Genomic DNA, 10009 nt, shown 5'->3' on the forward strand with positions numbered 1-10009 from the left:
AGTTATTGAAGCGGGTTTGGTGTCTTACTGGAATGGGGGTTATTGTTAGGGTATAGGTAGGGGTGGGGCTTGCTGTTAGGGTATAGGTAGGGGTTGGGCTTGCTGTTAGGTATAGGTAAGGGTGAGGCTTGCTGTTAGGTTATAGGTAGGGGTGGGGCTTTTTGTTAGGGTATAGGTAAGGGTGGGGCTTGCTGTTAGGTTATAGGTAAGGGTGGGGCTTGCTGTTAGGGTATAGGTAAGGGTGGGGCTTGCTGTTAGGTTATAGGTAGGGGTGGGGCTTTTGTTAGGGTATAGGTAAGGGTGGGGCTTGCTGTTAGGTTATAGGTAAGGGTGGGGCTTGCTGTTAGGTAAAGGTAAGTGTGGGGCTTGCTGTTAGGTTATAGGTAGGGGTGGGGCTTGCTGTTAGGTTATAGGTAGGGGTGGGGCTTTTTGTTAGGGTATAGGTAGGGGTGGGGCTTGCTGTTAGGTTATAGGTAGGGGTGGGGCTTGCTGTTAGGTTATAGGTAGGGTGGGGCTTGCTGTTAGGTTATAGGCAGGGGTGGGGCTTTTTGTTAGGGTATAGGTAAGCGTGGGGCTTTTTGTTAGGGTATGGGGACTAGAAGTACCCCTCTTCGCCTTTGTTTTGACTCCGCGATCATACTTCACCCCGTCCTCCAAAATTGACCTCTGTAATGTTCTCCGCCTCCCCAGCCTCCCCCGGCCTCCCGCGGCAGATGGGGAGTGTAGCCGGGCGCCTCAGCCCACTTTCGGCAGGTCTGCAGGCTGTTGCGGCCTGGCGGTTGTGAGGGCCTCGCTGGAGAGATGAAATATTCATGTTAGGCAGAGTGAATGGGCTCCCCGGGTGGAAGGAGCGTGCCTGGTTGTTGTTCAGGCCGGACTACTGCTCTCATTAGCCTGCTGACAGGGGGTGTTTTCAAAATCCAGGCCTACCGCCTGTCATGCACACGCACGTAATGATCCATGCCCGTGCACACAACGCAAGAAAATACACACACACACACACACAGAGCGCATGTGAACACACACACACACACACACACACACACACACACACACACACACAGAGCGCATGTGAACACACACACACACACACACACACACACACACACACACACACACACACACACACAGAGCGCATGTGAACACACACGCACAAACACAACACAAAAAACATTGGCCACTGAAAATGTCTCTGGCATAAACTTTCCCTTGTGTGAAAATTATAACCCATTAGAATGCATACACCTTAGACCCTAACTGCCCCTAACTGCCCCCTACACCCTAACTACATACACCTTAGACCCTAACTTCCCCTAACTGCCCCCTACACCCTAACTACATACACCTTAGACCCTAACTGCCCCCTACACCCTAACTACATACACCTTAGACCCTAACTGCCCCTAAACCCTAACTACATACACCTTAGACCCTAACAGCCCCCTAACTGCCCCCTAAACCCTAACTACATACACCTTAGACCCTAACTGCCCCCTACACCCTAACTACATACACCTTAGACCCTAACTGCCCCTAACTGCCCCTAAACCCTAACTACATACACCTTAGACCCTAACTGCCCCTAAACCCTAACTACATACACCTTAGACCCTAACTGCCCCTAACTGCCCCTAAACCCTAACTACATACACCTTAGACCCTAACTGCCCCCTAACTGCCCCTAAACCCTAACTACATACACCTTAGACCCTAACAGCCCCCTAACTGCCCCCTACACCCTAACTACATACACCTTAGACCCTAACTGCCCCCTAACTGCCCCCTAAACCCTAACTACATACACCTTAGACCCTAACTGCCCCCTAACTGCCCCCTACACCCTAACTACATACACCTTAGACCCTAACAGCCCCTAACTGCCCCCTACACCCTAACTACATACACCTTAGACCCTAACTGCCCCCTAACTGCCCCCTAAACCCTAACTACATACACCTTAGACCCTAACTGCCCCTAAACCCTAACTACATACACCTTAGACCCTAACTGCCCCCTAACTGCCCCCTAAACCCTAACTACATACACCTTAGACCCTAACTGCCCCCTAACTGCCCCCTACACCCTAACTACATACACCTTAGACCCTAACAGCCCCCTAACTGCCCCTAACGACATACACCTTAGACCCTAACTGCCCCTAAACCCTAACTACATACACCTTAGACCCTAACTGCCCCTAACTGCCCCCTAAACCCTAACTACATACACCTTAGACCCTAACTGCCCCCTAACTGCCCCCTACACCCTAACTACATACACCTTAGACCCTAACAGCCCCTAACTGCCCCCCTAACGACATACACCTTAGACCCTAACTGCCCCCTAAACCCTAACTACATACACCTTAGACCCTAACTGCCACCTAAACCCTAACTACATACACCTTAGACCCTAACTGCCCCCTAAACCCTAACTACATACACCTTAGACCCTAACTGCCCCCTAAACCCTAACTACATACACCTTAGACCCTAACTGCCCCTAAACCCTAACTACATACACCTTAGACCCTAACTGCCCCTAAACCCTAACTACATACACCTTAGACCCTAACTGCCCCCTAAACCCTAACTACATACACCTTAGACCCTAACTGCCCCTAAACCCTAACTACATACACCTTAGACCCTAACAGCCCCCTAACTGCCCCCTAAACCCTAACTACATACACCTTAGACCCTAACAGCCCCCTAAACCCTAACTACATACACCTTAGACCCTAACAGCCCCCTAACTGCCCCTAAACCCTAACTACATATACCTTAGACCCTAACTGCCCCTAACTGCCCCTAAACCCTAACTACATACACCTTAGACCCTAACTGCCCCTAACTGCCCCCTACACCCTAACTACATACACCTTAGACCCTAACAGCCCCTAACTGTCCCCTAAACCCTAACTACATACACTTAGACCCTAACAGCCCCCTAACTGCCCCCTAAACCCCAACTACATACACCTTAGACCCTAACAGCCCCTAACTGCCCCCTAAACCCCTAACTACATACACATTAGACCCTAACTGCCCCCTAACTGCCCCTAAACCTAACTACATACACCTTAGACCCTAACAGCCCCCCTAACTGCCCCCTAAACCCTAACTACATACACCTTAGACCCTAACTGCCCCCCTAACAGCCCCTAAACCCTAACTACATACACCTTAGACCCTAACTGCCCCTAACTGCCCCTAAACCCTAACTACATACACCTTAGACCCTAACAGCCCCTAACTGCCCCCTAAACCCTAACTACATACACCTTAGACCCTAACAGCCCCTAACTGCCCCCTAAACCCTAACTACATACACCTTAGACCCTAACAGCCCCTAACTGCCCCCTAAACCCTAACTACATACACCTTAGACCCTAACTGCCCCCTAACTGCCCCTAAACCCTAACTACATACACCTTAGACCCTAACAGCCCCCTAACTGCCCCTAAACCCTAACTACATACACCTTAGACCCTAACTGCCCCTAACAGCCCCCTAAACCCTAACTACATACACCTTAGACCCTAACTGCCCCTAACTGCCCCCTAAACCCTAACTACATACACCTTAGACCCTAACAGCCCCCTAACTGCCCCTAAACCCTAACTACATACACCTTACACCCTAACAGCCCCTAACTGCCCCCTAAACCCTAACTACATACACCTTAGACCCTAACTGCCCCCTACACCATAACTACATACACCTTAGACCCTAACTGCCCCTAAACCCTAACTACATACACCTTAGACCCTAACAGCCCCCTAACTGCCCCTAAACCCTAACTACATACACCTTAGATCCTAACTGCCCCCTACACCCTAACTACATACACTTTAGACCCTAACTGCCCCCTAACTGCCCCTACACCCTAACTACATACACCTTAGACCCTAACTGCCCCTACACCCTAACTACATACACCTTAGACCCTAAATGCCCCTACACCCTAACTACATACACCTTAGACCCTAACAGCCCCTAACTGCCCCCTACACCCTAACGACATACACCTTAGACCCTAACTGCCCCCTACACCTAACTACATACACCTTAGACCCTAACTGCCCCTAACTGCCCCTAAACCCTAACTACATACACCTTAGACCCTAACAGCCCCTAACTGCCCCCTAAACCCTAACTACATACACCTTAGACCCTAACTGCCACCTAACTGCCCCTAAACCCTAACTACATACACCTTAGACCCTAACTGCCTCCTACACCCAAACTACATACACCTTAGACCCTAACAGCCCCCTAACTGCCCCTACACCCTAACTACATACACCTTAGACCCTAACTGCCCCTAACTGCCCCCAACGACATACACCTTAGACCCTAACTGCCCCCTAACGACATACACCTTAGACCCTAACAGCCCCCCTAACTGCACCCTAACTGCCCCCTACACCCTAACTACATACACCTTAAACCCTAACTGCCCCCTACACCCTAAATACATACACTTTAGACCCTAACTGCCCCCTAACTGCCCCCTAACTGCCCCCTACACCCTAACTACATACACCTTAGACCCTAACTGCCCCTAAACCCTAACTACATACACCTTAGACCCTAACTGCCCCCTAACTGCCCCCTAACGACATACACCTTAGACCCTAACTGCCCCCTAAACCCTAACTACATACACCTTAGACCCTAACTGCCCCTAACTGCCCCCTAAACCCTAACTACATACACCTTAGACCCTAACTGCCCCCTAACTGCCCCCTAAACCCTAACTACATACACCTTAGACCCTAACTGCCCCCTAACTGCCCCTACACCCTAACTACATACACCTTAGACCCTAACAGCCCCTAACTGCCCCTAACGACATACACCTTAGACCCTAACTGCCCCTAAACCCTAACTACATACACCTTAGACCCTAACTGCCCCTAAACCCTAACTACATACACCTTAGACCCTAACTGCCCCTAAACCCTAACTACATACACCTTAGACCCTAACTGCCCCCTAAACCCTAACTACATACACCTTAGAACCTAACTGCCCCTAAACCCTAACTACATACACCTTAGACCCTAACTGCCCCCTAAACCCTAACTACATACACCTTAGACCCTAACTGCCCCCTAAACCCTAACTACATACACCTTAGACCCTAACAGCCCCCTAACTGCCCCTAAACCCTAACTACATACACCTTAGACCCTAACAGCCCCTAACTGCCCCCTAAACCCTAACTACATACACCTTAGACCCTAACAGCCCCTAACTGCCCCCTAAACCCTAACTACATACACCTTAGACCCTAACAGCCCCTAACTGCCCCCTAAACCCTAACTACATACACCTTAGACCCTAACTGCCCCTAACTGCCCCTAAACCATAACTACATACACCTTAGACCCTAACTGCCCCCTAACTGCCCCCTACACCCTAACTACATACACCTTAGACCCTAACAGCCCCTAAACCCTAACTACATACACCTTAGACCCTAACTGCCCCTAAACCCTAACTACATACACCTTAGACCCTAACAGCCCCTAACTGCCCCCTAAACCCTAACTACATACACCTTAGACCCTAACAGCCCCTTACTGCCCCTAAACCCTAACTACATACACCTTAGACCCTAACTGCCCCCTACACCCTAACTACATACACCTTAGACCCTAACTGCCCCCTACACCCTAACTACATACACCTTAGACCCTAACTGCCCCTAAACCCTAACTACATACACCTTAGACCCTAACAGCCCCCTAACTGCCCCCTAAACCCTAACTACATACACCTTAGATCCTAACTGCCCCCTACACCCTAACTACATACACTTTAGACCCTAACTGCCCCCTAACTGCCCCCTAAACCCTAACTACATACACCTTAGACCCTAACTGCCGCCTAACTGCCCCCTAAACCCTAACTACATACACCTTAGACCCTAACTGCCCCTACACCCTAACTACATACACCTTAGACCCTAACTGCCCCCTAAACCCTAACTACATACACCTTAGAACCTAACTGCCCCCTAAACCCTAACTACATACACCTTAGACCCTAACTGCCCCCTAAACCCTAACTACATACACCTTAGACCCTAACTGCCCCCTAAACCCTAACTACATACACCTTAGACCCTAACAGCCCCTAACTGCCCCTAAACCCTAACTACATACACCTTAGACCCTAACAGCCCCCTAACTGCCCCCTAAACCCTAACTACATACACCTTAGACCCTAACAGCCCCCTAACTGCCCCCTAAACCCTAACTACATACACCTTAGACCCTAACAGCCCCCTAACTGCCCCTAAACCCTAACTACATACACCTTAGACCCTAACTGCCCCTAACTGCCCCTAAACCATAACTACATACACCTTAGACCCTAACTGCCCCCTACACCCTAACTACATACACCTTAGACCCTAACAGCCCCCTAAACCCTAACTACATACACCTTAGACCCTAACTGCCCCCTAAACCCTAACTACATACACCTTAGACCCTAACAGCCCCCTAACTGCCCCCTAAACCCTAACTACATACACCTTAGACCCTAACAGCCCCTTACTGCCCCCTAAACCCTAACTACATACACCTTAGACCCTAACTGCCCCCTACACCCTAACTACATACACCTTAGACCCTAACTGCCCCCTACACCCTAACTACATACACCTTAGACCCTAACTGCCCCTAAACCCTAACTACATACACCTTAGACCCTAACAGCCCCCTAACTGCCCCTAAACCCTAACTACATACACCTTAGATCCTAACTGCCCCTACACCCTAACTACAAACACTTTAGACCCTAACTGCCCCCTAACTGCCCCCTAAACCCCAACTACATACACCTTAGACCCTAACTGCCGCCAACTGCCCCCTAAACCCTAACTACATACACCTTAGACCCTAACTGCCCCCTACACCCTAACTACACACCTTAGACCCTAACTGCCCCCTAAACCCTAACTACATACACCTTAGACCCTAACAGCCCCCTAACTGCCCCCTAAACCCTAACTGCCCCCTAAACCCTAACTACATACACCTTAGACCCTAACTGCCACCTAACTGCCCCCTAAACCCTAACTACATACACCTTAGACCCTAACTGCCTCCTACACCCAAACTACATACACCTTAGACCCTAACAGCCCCCTAACTGCCCCCTACACCCTAACTACATACACCTTAGACCCTAACTGCTCCTAACTGCCCCTAACGACATACACCTTAGACCCTAACAGCCCCCTAACTGCACCCTAACTGCCCCCTACACCCTAACTACATACACCTTAAACCCTAACTGCCCCCTACACCCTAAATACATACACTTTAGACCCTAACTGCCCCCTAACTGCCCCCTACACCCTAACTACATACACCTTAGACCCTAACTGCCCCCTACACCCTAACTACATACACCTTAGACCCTAACTGCCCCCTAAACCCTAACTACATACACCTTAGACCCTAACTGCCCCCTACACCCTAACTACATACACCTTAGACCCTAACTGCCCCCCTAACTGCCCCCATACACCTTAGACCCTAACTGCCTGTGTTTATACCTACCAGCCCTGTATTGACTCCTATAACTACTAAATGATTCATAGCTGAGGTTATACCTACCAGCCCTGTATTGACTCCTATAACTACTAAATGATTCATAGCTGTGGTTATACCTACCAGTCCTGTATTGACTCCTATAACTACTAAATGATTCATAGCTAAGGTTATACCTACCAGCCCTGTATTGACTCCTATAACTACTAAATTATTCATAGCTGAGGTTATACCTATCAGCCCTGTATTGACTCCTATAACTACTAAATGATTCATAGCTGTGTTTATCCCTACCAGCCCTGTATTGACTCCTATAACTACTAAATGATTCATAGCTGTGGTTATACCTACCAGCCCTGTATTGACTCCTATAACTACTAAATGATTCATAGCTGTGGTTATACCTACCAGCCCTGTATTGACTCCGATAACTACTAAATGATTCATAGCTGTGGTTATACCTACCAGCCCTGTATTGACTCCTATAACTACTAAATGATTCATAGCTGTGGTTATACCTACCAGCCCTGTATTGACTCCTATAACTACTAAATGATTCATAGCTGAGGTTATACCCACCAGCCCTGTATTGACTCCGATAACTACTAAATGATTCATAGCTGTGGTTATACCTACCAGCCCTGTATTGACTCTATAACTACTAAATGATTCATAGCTGTGGTTATACCTACCAGCCCTGTATTGACTCCTATAACTACTAAATGATTCATAGCTGTGGTTATACCTACCAGCCCTGTATTGACTCCGATAACTACTAAATGATTCATAGCTGAGGTTATACCTACCAGCCCTGTATTGACTCCGATAACTACTAAATGATTCATAGCTGAGGTTATACCTACCAGCCCTGTATTGACTCCTATAACTACTAAATGATTCATAGCTGTGGTTATACCTACCAGCCCTGTATTGACTCCGATAACTACTAAATGATTCATAGCTGTGGTTATACCTACCAGCCCTGTATTGACTCCTATAACTACTAAATGATTCATAGCTGTGGTTATACCTACCAGCCCTGTATTGACTCCTATAACTACTAAATGATTCATAGCTGTGGTTATACCTACCCAGCCCTGTATTGACTCCGATAACTACTAAATGATTCATAGCTGAGGTTATACCTACCACCCCTGTATTGACTCCTATAACTACTAAATGATTCATAGCTGTGGTTATACCTACCAGCCCTGTATTGACTCCTATAACTACTAAATGATTCATAGCTGTGGTTATACCTACCAGCCCCTATATTGACTCCGATAACTACTAAATGATTCATAGCTGAGGTTATACCTACCAGCCCTGTATTGACTCCTATAACTACTAAATGATTCATAGCTGTGGTTATAACTACCAGCCCTGTATTGACTCCTATAACTACTAAATGATTCATAGCTGTGGTTATACCTACCAGCCCTGTATTGACTCCGATAACTACTAAATGATTCATAGCTGAGGTTATACCTACCAGCCCTGTATTGACTCCTATAACTACTAAATGATTCATAGCTGAGGTTATACCTACCAGCCCTGTATTGACTCCTATAACTACTAAATGATTCATAGCTGTGGTTATACCTACCAGCCCTGTAGTCAGACATATCTGTTATCAGTGCTCCGGTCCGTGACGGAGACAGGTGTGTCCAGCTCTCTGCCACCTGGCCACTTTTATTACGCAAATAATCCACAGAGATTGTCCATTTTTACTGTTTATTTGAGAACAAACTACAACATATATTACTCTGCTATGTATGCCAATCGTCCCTCTATGAGTCGGCATCTCCCGAGCCAATTCCGTTGCCCGTCTGCGCTAAATTACAATGTTAAGGGATAAGGACATTTTTTAACTGATGTTGGCAGCAACGCAAACTAGAGGAAGATCAATATTCAGATGAAGTGTGAGGAGACGAGTGCTCCACCCTCACGGAGTTACGGAGTCACGGAGTCACGGAGTCACGGAGTCACGGAGTCACGGAGTTACGGAGTCACGGAGTCACGGAGTCACGGAGTCACGGAGTTACGGAGTGAGTCACGGAGTCACGGAGTTACGGAGTCACGGAGTCACGGAGTTACGGAGTCACGGAGTCACGGAGTCACGGAGTCACGGAGTCACGGAGTCACGGAGTTACGGAGTCACGGAGTTACGGAGTCACGGAGTCACGGAGTTACGGAGTCACGGAGTTACGGAGTTAGTCACGGAGTCACGGAGTCACGGAGTTACGGAGTCACGGAGTCACGGAGTCACGGAGTCACGGAGTTACGGAGTCACGGAGTTACGGAGTTACGGAGTCGGAGTCACGGAGTTACGGAGTCACGGAGTTACGGAGTCACGGAGTTACGGAGTTACGGAGTCACGGAGTCACGGAGTCACGGAGTCACGGAGTTACGGAGTCACGGAGTCACGGAGTTACG

The sequence above is a fragment of the Oncorhynchus keta genome, chromosome 4, assembly GCF_023373465.1.
Source record: "Oncorhynchus keta strain PuntledgeMale-10-30-2019 chromosome 4, Oket_V2, whole genome shotgun sequence".
Classification (NCBI taxonomy): domain Eukaryota; kingdom Metazoa; phylum Chordata; class Actinopteri; order Salmoniformes; family Salmonidae; genus Oncorhynchus; species Oncorhynchus keta.